The 14,363-nt window shown below is 40.8% G+C and overlaps 1 long non-coding RNA gene across 1 annotated transcript in view; it reads right to left on the reverse strand.

Moving 5' to 3' along the window:
• Nucleotides 1–6,237: 6,237 nt before the first annotated feature.
• The window catches only part of LOC148360777 (uncharacterized), a 46,061-nt gene continuing 37,935 nt past the window's right edge, over nucleotides 6,238–14,363 (reverse strand). Inside the window, exons 3-4 of the long non-coding RNA XR_015851200.1 lie at nucleotides 6,953–7,050; nucleotides 6,238–6,896 (exon numbers count right to left, since the gene is read on the reverse strand). This is a non-coding gene — a long non-coding RNA (uncharacterized LOC148360777). The remainder of the gene's footprint in view (nucleotides 6,897–6,952; nucleotides 7,051–14,363) is intronic.

Here is a 14,363-nt window from a genome sequence, read left to right on the forward strand (position 1 = left end):
GATGGGAAGTGGGGACCGGTAAAGGTGAGTGTTTGTCGACACGGCGGACAATAGTGGATATATATTTTTCCCACCCTTACCTTTGGAAATATACATTTTTTTCTTTGAATTACTTTCAACGGGACCCAGACTCTGCCGGTCTGCATCGAACCTTAAGTACTGGTATAATTTTCCGTTCATTTTGCCGGCTGTGATTTTTGGACTGTGTACTTTAATGAAGGATATTCTGTTACAATCGCGGTACTGGGTTAATTTTGTGTTAAAACATTTTTTATGTGGGCGCATGCGGCTTATATACAGGTGCGGCTTGTGTAAGTACAAAATCGGTTTTCCTCTTAAAATGCGGTGGGTGCGGCTTATAATCAGGTGCGCTCTATAGTCCGGAATTTACGGTACTTACAAATTTGACAAAGCTGTAAACTTGGTGCTTTAATTTAGAGATCACTAAAGCCAAATTGTTCAAAATGTCAAATCGTTTTAAAAATGTACACGAGAGTAAAGGCTTTCTAATGGATCAGTAGCCAAAACCACAATTTCCTTAAGTGGTCGCTAACAATAGCGTCTTTCTTAAAAAAAAATCTAGCTGATCTAAGTGTATATCACTCGCTTTTTCGAGGGATACACGAGTATTGAATTAATGTGCAACAAATATGATAGACTTACTTCAATACCTCAGTGAATACTGGAAGTTGTGTGTGATGAAATTAGGCTAGCGAACATCCCAACAAGGGTTGGCTAGGCTAACAAGGCTAGCCTGGTGAAATAAAGCTACTGTTTGGTCAATGAACCTGCCGTTGTTATTTCTTCTCCCTTTTGTTTTGTAGGACTCATTTTGAGTTGCACTATACAATACAGTAAAAATAAAAAGATTGCATCATGTACCTTAAGGAAGTACTGCGGCTGTAGTTTATGGCCCGATTTTCAAGACATCAAAATGACTGCCGTTCTAAAAATGTTCCCGTCAAATCTTAAAAAAAATCTATCAATGATGGGAAACACGGAGACATAAAATATAGAAATATTTATACAGTCGTGTTTAATTCAGATTTTACTACAATGTACAGGATTTAATTTGTTATCATGAATCACCTCTCCTCCTCATATAAAAATATAAAATTTCGGGTTTGCTTTGAGCTCGGTCCTTCAAATCAAGTTACCAGAATTGGTTGGGTCGGCTTAAATACCGGCAGCACTGGGCAGGGCTGGATTTTTAGGCCCTGATAGGTTGGTCGTTTTGGTTGTAACATTTCTCAGAATTCACTGTGTGAATATAACTTGTTTTTATATTCCTAAATATAAAAACAATCTTTCACACACACACACACACACACACACACACACACACACACACACACACACACACACACACACACACACACACACACACACACACACACACACACACACACACACACACACACACACACACACACACACACACACACACACACACACACGAAGTAATGTTTCAATAATCAGTCTAATTGCATCCCTTGTACGTTTATCAGTCTTGTACTCTTTTATTTTGCAGTCGCATTTCCGGTGTATTTTTCTGTTTCCTGTGTGAATAAAGTTAACTACACACACGGGGGCGGGCAGTGCTGCCGAGGTGGTGGCTCCGATGGGCCACCGGACAGTGCTCTCCCGCTTGGGAAATTTATTTACCTTAATGCTTGTTTTTATTTGAGTAATTCTGCCAAGATAGAGTTTATATAAGTTTTAACTTTAACAGCCCAATCCTACCTCTAATAACAACCGTGGCTGAGACATGTTAACCTTTGGCTAACTTCTGACTGTTCCCAGCTTTCCATCTCAGTTTCTGCAACTTTCTTCAGGAAGTCTGAGCCTATGAACACTCCATTGTCCTCAATTGCAGACGACTTAGACTGCTTGGCACCATTGGCATTGCCTTCTCCACCCCTCCTTCTCCTTTTTCCTGTTAAGCGTACTTTTTAATTGAAGATGACATATTTCCTTTTCATATCACAGCGCTGCAGCCGCCCGCCCATCCATCTCTTTCCCGCTACCGCCATGTAAAGCGAGAAGGGGATTTGCTCCTTCGTCTAATTAACGCCTCTCTCCATCATTCTCTTCACAGCAGGCTCTCTGCAAGATTCTCACCCCCGAGACCTTACTTTGCCTCTCCTCTCCCTCTCTGACCCTTTCTTCTCATTACATTTTTCTTGCTTTTCCTTTTCACACCACTCCATCTTTCCCCCCTTATTCTACATCTCTGCCGTTATCCACTCCTTTCCTCGCGCCTACAATGAGTAAATTAGGCTCGTCCCTGGTACCCCACTGCTAAAGCTCATGCCCACGGGCCCAGAAGGAAAGCCGCACCGCTGTCTCCTATTTTTAGATCACGGTGAAAAAGGAAACAAAGATGCGGGGAGAGACAGCTGAAGGTCACTGGGTTTGTTGTGTGGTGGAGCTTTGGCGTAAATCTTCAAGAGAAAGTGACAGGTACATTCACACTGAAGATTGAATGTGACACAAACAAGAGACTATTGTTTGTCTTTCTGGGGAGAACTGACCCTCTGAATTTGTGTGATGCAGTGATGTACACAAGAGGGCTACATTTATCAACTACATTCATCAAGTGTGACATATTCCAGCAACACCGAAAACAATGGAAATAAACGGAATAAAGAAGTCAGGTTTTTTTTAGTTTAACCTCCTCCAAATACTTCAAAAAATTTATAACAACCGTATTTTCCGCACTATAAGGCGCACAGGGTTATAGGGCGCACCCCCAAAAAATAGTTTTTTGTCCTATATTTTCCATACATAAGGCGCACCGGATTATAAGGCGCTACAATGGGGACGTCGACAAAACAGTCAGATAGTTCAGTCAAACTTATTACCCCCTTAACATTCCCAAAGCTTGCAAAGAAGCAAATACGTGTCTCAGACATGTACGGAAACAGTGTCTCTACGATGTCACCAATCACTAAAATGAATCCTTCCAAATATTATTCGGAAGGTTAAAGTCTTGGGATTCAAGAAATGCCAAACATTTCTTAGTTTCCATTTTATTTTTTGCTGGCAACTGTGTGGACAACAAAGTAAGAATTTTAATGTGCAGGGAAACGGGGTTCTTTACTGTGCATATGACAATAAACACTTTGAATTGAATTTAGTTTAAAAATAGACTCATCACAGAAACATCAAGATCGTTCTAAAACAAGATACTGGGAAAATATAAAGCCGCATAGCTCACCTAAGTTCTCTTGCAGCCATCCCGTTTAATAATGCTACGTAACCATGGTCTTCTTACAACCGTGAGTGTAATAAATCCAGGAGAGTAAAATATTTACAAATACAGAATAGTAAAAAATGTTTTCTCTATGCCGTAGTGCAACCCAACGTGTGATTCACATTCATCTTTTTCGGCCAATTGCAGGCTTTGTTTCGCCCCTTTAGCCTATGCGAGCCTGTAAATGATAAAAAGGATCTGCCCCCTTTACCTCCGAATAACTTTAGCCAATAGTGACTGATTCAAATGATGATTGACACATTGGTTAGGAAATGAAACGCCTGTATATAAATCCCAGCATACACCGCGGACTACTTTGCCTTCGGGTGGAAAATCTAGTCGGCGGTTGCTTGCCTTAGTTGCAAGACTTTGCGACTTAATATTGATCCATACATAAGGCGCACTGTATTATAAGGCGCATGGGTCAGCTTTTGAAAAAAATAAAGGCTTTTAGGTGCGCCTTATAGTGCGGAGAATACGGTATGTTTAACATAATTGAACTAATTCAATGCCATAACATACAAATAGTTTTTCAGAAACATGAATGCCAAAACGTAAAAATACATATTTCAAGGTTCATTCCCACAAACTATTATAAAGGGTTGGGTGCTGCTCACCAGTAAGTATAAACCCTCTGGGGATGATTTCAGTATGATAAATCATCGTTAGATGGCAGGAGCGGGTTTGAACAGATCTTTGTCTGCACATCGAGGAATCCCTCCCTTCCCTGTGTTGCTTTTTAACAATTTATATCTGTGCGATATAGGTTCAAATAAGTTTTCGAACACCTGAGAAAAAGAATGTTAACATTTGGTACAGTCGCCTTTGTTTGCTTTTACAGAGATTACAATTACAGAGGTCAAATGTTTCCTGTAGTTTTTCACCAGTTTTGCATACACTGCAGGATGGATCTTGGCCCACTCCTCCAGACACATCTTCTCTAGATCAGTCAGTTTTCTGGGTTGCTGCTGAGAAACACGGAGTTTGAGCTCCCTCCAAAGATTTTCGATTGGGTTCAGGTCTGGAGACTGACTAAGCCATGCTTGAACCTTGATCTGCTTCTTAGTGCAGGTGGACTTCTAATGGGCGGACTAACAGGTCTTTGAGGGTCAGAATTCTAGATGATACACAGGTGTTCAAATACTTATTTGCAGCTGTATCACACAAATAAATTGTTAAAAACCCATGCATTGTGATTTGGGGATTTTTCTTTTTAGTTTATCTCTCTCACAGTGGATAGCACCTACGATTACAAATTTTAGACCTCTCCATGATTTCTAAGTGGGAGAAATTGCACAACAGCAGGGTGTTTAAATACTTATTTTCTTCACTGTATATATATATATATATATATATATATATATATATCTCATCTCATCTCATCTCATCAGCCGTACCGCTTATCCTCATTAGGGTCGCGGGGGGGCTGGAGCCCATCCCAGCCATCTCCGGGCAGTGGGCAGGGGACACCCTGAACTGGTTGCCAGCCAATCGCAGGGCACACAGGGACAGACAACTCATTCGCTCATTCACACCTAGGGACAATTCGGACCGGCCAATTCACCTGAAATGCATGTTTTTGGAATGTGGGAGGAAACAGGAGTGCCCGGAGGAAACCCACGCAAGCACGGGGAGAACATACAAACTCCGCACAGGAAGTCCGGAGCTGGATTTGAACCCACGCAGGAGGTTCCCAAGACATGAACTGTGCCGCACATGCGCTAACCACTGTGTCGTCGTGCTGCCCTATATATATATATATATACACCCTACTGAGGATAAGTGATACAGATAATGGATGAATATATATATATATATTTTTTTTCTGTTTGTGCTGTGGAAAATTCAAAACATGGACATATCCCACTAGTACTCCTTATTTCACTCGTATTTTCTACTTCTATTCTGCTTTTTGGTTGCTGCTTTCAAGATTGAATGAACCAGTCTGGAAATGTTCACGCAAAAGGGAAAAAAAACAACTGCCACATGGCACATACTAGTAGCCTGAAGATAAACATAATTGTACCTCACTCATGTGGCTTGGACACACTGGTTAGTGACAAAAAATGCTCAATTCCACAATCAGAGCCGTGCTGATTGCCTAATACAAAACAACCAAAATATACCTTAACAACCTAGCTGGCGTGCTGCACATCCCTCGTGGCAGTACAGAGAGTAAAGAGGACTTCATTTACTTCTCGACCTGTAATAAACAACGCAATCACTGACGGGTAGGCTCGAAATGATGAGGTAATTACGCAAAACGACACTTTACACACTACACCTTTCGCAATCGTCTCCCGTGGTTTTCACCTCGCCCACCCAAAGCCCCTTTTCTCCACCTTCCACCTCGACTTTGCATATTCATAACTCATCTTCTCTCTTAACACATACCTATTTATGCAACATGTGATATATTCACACACCATACACGCCGAGATTATCTGCAAAATGGCATCATGAGTCATTGCCCTCCCCCCTCGGAAATTTTAAATAGAAACTCAAGTTGTCTCATGGCAATGATTCCAGACAGTTGGTTCCAAATCATCAAGCTTGTTTTAATGAAGTGATTGAAGGGAATGCAATGTTCCAAGTAGAAATATATGCAAATACCTGAAATTTCAGGAAAAGAATTCTAGCATTACAAAGCATATATTTAGAAACAATCAATTACCTACCATTTATTATGTTTTTTTAATAAACCTTGAAAGTTTTTCAGCCATTACCGGTAGAAGTGGGTGAGATAGCAAAAATCATTTTTTTTTAAATAAAATCACTTTTTTGGGAATTCATGTTTTCTAGACCACTGAATACTTGACCATTTTCCTTATAAAAATAATATTCCGATGTAAATTAGTCCACAAGAAAAACATTTTTATTCAAAGAAATATACAAAAACAATTTAATTGTATATATATTTTTTAATGGTGGTGTGCGTCTTTTGAGGTGTCCTTTAAAAAGTTGAAAGTTAAATAATTTGTTAGGTACGTGTTAACAATGGCTAACTGAGTACAAAGAGCCATTATGCTTTTTATACACAGCATCTATCTGCTTTAATTTTACTTTTAGCAGAGCTGTTCGGTGCAGAACACGTTAGGGGCTGTGCTGTGTTGACTGCACTATGTTTACTGCTCACCTTGCACAATGTTGACTATCTCTTTTTGCACTATGATGACTATTTTTGCACCAAATGCATATGTTGACCATTTCTTGCACTATGATGACTATTTTTGCACCAAATGCATATTGCACAAACCCTTACGATACCAACTGTATGTAACATCCTACATGCCGACATTTCTTGCGTAAATTTTGTGTAAATTACAACTATAACCTTATCCTCCTTGTTTCATAACCTTATCTTCTCTGTTCCTTTATCTTCTTGGGTTTTTTACCTCACTGTGAATGTGTGAAACTGGAGTGTCATGCCCAATTTCGTTGTCACAATATGTTAACCCATTTTGTAACAATGACAATAAAGGTATATTCTATTGTATTGTATTGTATTTTATTCTATTCTAGAGTGACGTAGTGCTCGCCCCCTGTGTTTTTTGTTGATGCTTTTTTTTAGTGCAGCACGAAAACGGTAAAGTAAAAAGATTGCACATCTTCAAGTACGGTCCAAAAGCCAACCAGAACCCTAGGAAAGAAGGAAAATGAAGATTTTTTTCCAAAGCGTCCAAGAAATAGACATACTTGTACATGCATTATGAAGGAGCTTGACAGAGGCTGCAATGATGACACAGGCCAAAGGAGGCAGGTGTGAGTCAAAAGTTCCAAATTCCATCCAGTTCCTTTAAAAAAGTAAAATAAAATGCAAGTTAATGCTACTTTCAGTGTCAGCAGCCTTTTCCATTAATCCATAGGTGTCAAATCATAGGCCACATCTGGCCCGGCGAACAATTTTTTGCAGCCCGTGAAATCATTATAAATCTACTGTTAAGGCCCGGCTCAATGAAACGCTGATAACTTTTAAACTACAGATCCCACAATGCATTGTTTCTGCTGCCGCCACAAGACTTCCCGAAAATGTTCCCGCAGCGATCGAGTTAGCTATAGCCTGACTAGCACAGCCACTTGTAAACTGTAATTAAAACATTGCCTTAAATATTTTGGACTAAACAATAACAGTTTTGTGTTGCTTCGGCATACATTTAGAATTTACAGAAACAAAGAAAATTAATACGACTTATTTTATCCCCAAGTCAGTTGTACTCATGAAAAGAGTCATAAAATCTTGACCCCTGTAATATGTGTAAGAGAAATTATAGTTTGATTATAGTTTGAATGTACCTTTGTTTGATGTTATCCTAAAAAGTACCTCTCAAAGGCAAATATTATATCCAGGTGCTGTTTGTATTCTTGCAACAAATGTATCCTCTTGGGGCCCTCTAACGATTAATCAAGATGGCCTTTGCTTTGGTGCTGGGAAGTGCGGGGAAGGGCTTTCCTCCCTACATTCCTCTCGTCTTACAGTGACGCATTGCACCTTTTGTGATACAAAGTTTCACTGTCATGGTTGCCATGGCGCCCAATTGGTCCCCGCCGTGTGGCGCCAGGTTCTGTCTCGGTTGCCACGGCGCCCAATTGGCCCCGCCCATTGACACCAGCTGAAACGCGTTGACAGATTGCAGCCGGACTATTTAAACGCGGTCTTGTGAGTCGCCTGGTGTGAGAGCGTCAGCGAAACTCCTGCTAGACTCTTTGTGATATGCCAAGTCCCGTGAATCTCCGTTTTTTGCCTGTGTTTTGATCCTGTTTTATTTTCAGCCCGATCTGTTTGATTTTGACCATTTCCTTGTTCTGATTTCAATCTACTTCCGCGACCATCGATTCCCGGATCGAGTTGCGCTCATTCCACCTCTTCCCAATAAACTGTGAGTAACGTTACGCAATTGGGTTCTCATTCCTGTTTCCTGTCCTGGTTCGTGACATTCACTTGCCTTACTGCTCATGTATTATGGTCACACGCCATCTAGCGACCAGCATTGTTCACTTCGCTTAAGTGTTTTCTGTGTGAACCAATCAGATTTGTTTCATGTATTCATGTGATCTCGCTTAAGCCAATCAGATGTGTTGTTTTATGTCCGTGCTCCCAAATAGATGAGTCTCTAACCATTGGGGGAGTGTGATTTCTTCCTGTGCCTCTGATGAAAGGGCTATCAAAAACCTGAATCTCCGACTCAGAGTGTGTTCTTTTCTACATCCTAATACAATCTCAAGTTTTAATCTTGATAATATGTTGAATCGGTATCGATGTGCAAGATTTTAGTATCAGACTGAAACTAATCAATGCATGCGTCTATAATGGAACAGTCCAAAGAAAGCTTCCTGCCAAAAGCACAGCCTTCTTCCAAGTAGGCTTTATTCACCCATGCTTTGTTGCCGTGCCAATTGGCAAGCCACCATGCCTACATGTCTGGCTGGCAGGGAAAAGCAAAGCTGTACCCTTCACAGCCACCGTGTTACTAAGGGCTGCTCCACAGGGAGGAAAACGTCTGCATGGTGAGCCCCTCGACTGCCCTCACCGCCCCCCGCAAAATGGGCAAGTTTATGATGTCAAAGCACTTGATTTTAGTGTAATAGATCGGAGTTTACACAAAGGAACGAGCCGTTCCATTTCATTAAATATACCCCAATATGTCTCGGTTGAATTGAGGACTACTTTGAGGACAAACGGGTCCGTTTAACACAAGACGAGAGGCTGGAATCCCTTGAACACTGTCGTTAACCCGCAAGGCATCGTGGGAGGTCCCGGGGTTGGAAAGTGCAGTTTGGGCTTCCTGCGAGCTGCCCTCCAGGCATTGCTCTGTTCCTCCGCTTGTTCTCAATTACAGACCATAATGATGAAGCACCTTGCACTCGCTGGCTTACAGAGCCACAGGGCCCCGTATCGGGGCCTTATTAATATTTCAACTCCTCTTTTTAATACCGTATTTACCCTCATCCGCTCAACGACTTTTTCTACAAAACGGGCCCGCTCTCACTTTAATGGCGTTTTCGCTAAAGCAGTCTTAAATTGATTTTTATTAATTTCATTAAAAGCCAAGTGAGTGTGGCTCTAACATTGTGATTATAGAGTCCATGTTGATCTTAGAAAATCCAGTTTATCAGGGTATTAAAGTCAGAAGTGGACTTTAATAAAAGTTAACTCACTGGGTAGGTTTACATGCAGGTAATTATCAGAGTTACTGCAAAAAGTGATGTGCCGTGAGGTTCATGTCTGGTGAGACACAGTCAGAGCTCCAAAGAACCGAGTTTACAGCTTATTCACCCTTTCTTTGGCAACATTTAATATGCTTTGTTTAAGATGCAGATTGTTTACATAACAATATACAAACTAACATAGAAAAAAAAATATTATCATCGTACCTTTACTTATATGAATTAGCATCTCCTGCTTTGATTTAAAAGTCCGTTATGGAAAACTTCAATTCTATTATTGGGCCAAATCAGAATAACTGTTCCTGGTCTCAATATCGCCCCCTGGCATGCAGTTCTCCCACAGCCCCTACTGCAGGGAATACTGAGATTCGGAATTTTTGGCGACCACTTGTTCTTAGTATTTGAATGTTACATGGGAAAATTAAATTAGAGTCCTCAGTACTGAGAGATCAAGGTTAAATAAGAAATGCAAGTACAGAGATGAATGATCCACACAAACTCTAGCTTACTGGCTAAAACACCCTCATGTATATTGGTTAGTTTCCCCAGGACATTTCCCCGAAAGCGAAAATGCTCCAATCCATATACAGTAAATTTCACAGTTGTATCCATCCATGTATAGTGTAAGCCAGTGGTGTCAAAGCCAAACGGATCAAAGAACGAAATTAAAGATTAGGTCGGACTGATCGAATGTTAAAAACTTTTTAAATGACGTACCTAGTCCAGTGAACCTAATTGGATCTACTGAAAAGCTAACAGATATACCCCAATATGATCAGATAATTAAAGCTCGATGTTTTTTTGCCTTTTTCATTCATCTTTAATTTTCAAACAAGCACAAAAGACAAATTCCCTTGATTTAAAGATCTCTGCAGTTGCGTTGAGATTTTAAACGCAGACCTGAATGCAGATTTGAGAAGGAAATTGATTTTTTCTGAGATAAAGTGTTTGAGGGGTATGTTAGGAGTGACTGGATTGGATAGATTGAGAAATGAAACTGCGAGACTAGAACTGGAGTAGTAGTGGAACTGAGCAAGCGTGTGGATAAGAGAGTACTTGGATGGTTTGGGCACATGGAGAGGATGGATGAGGAGCGAATGTTGAAGAGGATCTACAGAGCAGAAGTAAATGGAAGGAGACCAAGAGGAAGGCTGTGATTGACGTGAATGGATGGTGTTATGAGTGCACTGCAGGAAAGAGGTCTAAATGTAGTGGAAGCTAGAGCTCTTGTTGGTGATAGGAATGAGTGGAGAGGGATGTTTAGACGCGTTCTAGGGGATGGGCAGGGCACCTCTATGATGCGACAGGGGTAAACCAGTGAATGCTGTCGGGTCCTGCTGTTGAACAAAAGAGTGTGTTGTGTCATCCTGACCCGAGTGACATGGCCGCTTTCTTGTGTCCCATCTTATCTGGAGTGACAAAAGCATGACCAACTTGGGTGCCGTGGTGCTTAACTTGTTTGGTTGTTTTGGGCTTTTGGGTTGGTCATGGTCCAAAAATGTTTGTGTGTAACCTTTCCCTTTTTTAATTTTCTTTGATTTTATATGTGTTTGTCTTGGTGTCGGTCACCCCTCTCGAGGGATATGACCAGGGTAGATAGATACAAATCTCCATTATATACATTAAATGAATTAAACTTTAGATTCAGTAGTCTGAATTTTACATTTTTCCAAAAAGTGGGCTAAAAACATGTCAATAATATACATTTTCTATCATTCATTAGACTACAATAAAAAAAATACAGTATCATCTCAGGGGCGAAAGAAACCTTCTCATGTGCAAGATAAAGCCCCAGGTCTTGAACTTGACGTCGATGGTGTAAGTCTTTGCCTTTTGGCAAGCAACGTTCGAGCACAACTTGTAAAAAGGTGGTGGTAGCTATTAAGCTCACTTTTGGAGCGCGGAGGAAAAAGCATGGTGTTTTGTCTAAATTGGTGAGTGACAAGACTAGTCTTTTATTTAAAGTCAATAGTTAAATACGACCTCTATTAGCATGTAAGCGTCACTCTCATTTTGCATTTGACTTGACTTGTCTCTAAGCATGTAAACAGTTTGCTGTCTTCTTATCCCAGTCAGACTATTTCCAGCACGTAGTAAATGACTTCCATTGACGGTTATACATGTCAAACATTAATTTTACTGTGACATGGGTGAAGAAGAGTTGTAAGAGATGGACATGAAAATATATACAACTGTGATGGTCAGGAGAAGGCTATAAGGGAGTTCTAAGCCCATTCATCTCACAGCAGTCCAATATTATCAGAAGGAACAACCACTCTTACCAAACACACACATACGCATTCTGCCACACACACTTTATTCAATGTACCTACGCCTCTCCCTCCCGTTGGAACCCCTCGGCTTTCAATCACATCTAGTGGTGCCCGTTTTTCCCAGCAGGAAGCTAATTCCGCTTTCATCCCCAAGTAATATTGGCCTTATCACCCGCACCACTGCACCCATGCTACGACTCGCTGAGCCACGAGGAAACAGGGGACGGGGAGGTCGGCGGCCTCAAACCAGGCAGGATGAATGTCTGCTTGGCGGAAGCGATTGTAAGGATGTTGCCCCGTTACAAACTAGAGCACACAAGAACACACAATTATAGGGACCATACCATAAAACGTCCAAGTCTACCAATATAGTGTTGGCGTAGACCAGGGGTCGGCAACCAGCAGTCGCACGCGAGAGGTTAACCAGTGGCATCCAGTGAAAAAATATTGTTCTTTTCAGCCAGCATGGACAAATCACTGGTGCTTTGTGCAAAAAAATGACCATGCTGTTTGTTCATTATGCCTCGAGAGCGTTGTACCTCGCACATCAAGTGTTAATCATCATTACGAGACGAAACATGAACATGAAATCAAGAATAGGTCTGACAAGGCGGATACATTAAAAAACGCTGTGTCCAGATACGGCCAACAAACACGGACTCCTTTGTTAACGCTAAAATCACCACCACTGAAGCAAGTTATCACATTGCTCACTGCATAGCAAAGCATGAAAACCATTTAATATCTGCGACCAAATCAGCTGTTATCTCTGTTGCACTTATTTTCAAGGAGCCTTCTGCCTAGCTGCTGTTATTTCAAGTTTTGATATTTTCTGCAATAAGATTTCATGGATTAATGGTATGGTAGCTGTCCATTTCACTTGTTTTTGATTGTAGTTCATTGTTGCTGAAGAATGGTTGATTCTGGTTAATTCTTGTGGAAAAAAGTTAAAGTCATGGATGGCTACAGGCCTTTCCACATGTTGCTCACATCCATTTTTTTGTTTATTGATGAACAAGAATAGTGGAAGATAAATTGGTCAGTTACACGATTTCAATGTATATCCATGTTGTATATCGGGACTGGTGTTAAATTACAGCTCTGTTGGATATAAAAAAAAAATGTTGTGCGAGTCATTGATCTTGGTGTGGCACACTGATTTACAAGAAAATTTGAAATTGGCACTCCACACCGAAAAGGTTGCTGACCCCTGGCATAGATGATCCGTAACTGAACTTCGTGTATTTGAATCGAGTATTCGAACGAAGAAAAAAATAAGCTGAAGAGGGCAGTTTAGTTGAGGACATTTATAACAAAGTTACAAAATAAATAAAACAGAGTGTCCTATGGACCAATTGTTCAGGAGAGCGTTCTCCTTTCAAAGGACATCGAAAAATGTCTCGCCCCTCTCATTTTGGAAAAAGGCGTAAATTTGTCGAAATGGAACATGAAACTCTAACAGGCACTTCTGGGAACTCCCATTACAAGGCAAAACAAAGGATCCTAATGAACAAGAGACTTTTGTTAAAACACAAAGCTGGATTTTGAAGGTTGTATGTTAAGATGAGGCTGACGCATAAAAAGCCCATTGTTGGGAAAATACTGATATGAAAGAAAACATTCATATGAATACAGCAAGGTAATACTACATTAAAATATGTGGATAAATATGGCGTGCTTCTAATAATACAACTAAGATAGGTGAAAACTCACGGGATGACTTAGTGGCTCAATTTAATAATGTAAGAATTGCTACTGAAAGTACTGTGACACACACAAAATCAATTTCTAATGTTTCGCAACACAATATGTCTTACCAAATTTGGCTAAAAACCTATTAGATGGAAATAGGCCTCCAATGGATCTGTTGACATCAGGAAAAAAATGCAGGTAGATGTAAATGTAGCAGTTAATGGGTAAAAAGTTCACTACTCAGACTGTTTGAGCAATGTACTGACCAAAACAGTGGTAGATTACTAGCCATCTTTTATTTTAATCATAAAATATTAATTATTACGTGTGATCCACATGCAAGGACTACTTTAATATCAATGTAGTCAATCTACCTTAAAATGTATTGTTTTCCAGTCGTAGAGTTGCATCGTGAAAGAGCGAAAAAAATTATACAGTATTTCCAAACACCGTCCAAAGCCTAACAAGTAAGTACAGAAACATCTGTCTTCTGAAGGGTTCTGAAATGCCACGTTGATGCTATGAGATGCTAATCAATGGCTTGGACACATTGAATTGTGCGCCCGCCCCGCTGTTTGACTGACAGTATACATCAGCCAATCTCAGTCACGCATACAGTCAGTCACGCCCAGCCAACACACAAAGCCCACCCTAACCTGAAATGGAATGAAATGATTTGCATTTATATAGCGCTTTACAAGTCAATGACTTCCCAAAGCGCTTTACAATGTGCTCCACATTTCCCAATAGCGGCCTTGTATTGCAGCCATGTAAGACGCTAACCTACTTATTGGGGGTATGAGGGGTTCAGGGTCTTACCCAAGGACACTTCGACATGTAACACGGACGAGCCGGGATTCGAACTGGGATCCCTTGATCCCAACACGAGCGCTCTACCTCCTGAGCTACTGCCGCCCTACTGCTGCTCATGTAATAGCATTTGCTATCTGTTGTCTGCTCTGAACACAATGCACAAT

This window comes from Urocampus carinirostris, chromosome 8, assembly GCF_059441175.1.
Source record: "Urocampus carinirostris isolate Australia breed hairy pipefish chromosome 8, RoL_Ucar_1.0, whole genome shotgun sequence".
Classification (NCBI taxonomy): Eukaryota; Metazoa; Chordata; class Actinopteri; order Syngnathiformes; family Syngnathidae; genus Urocampus; species Urocampus carinirostris.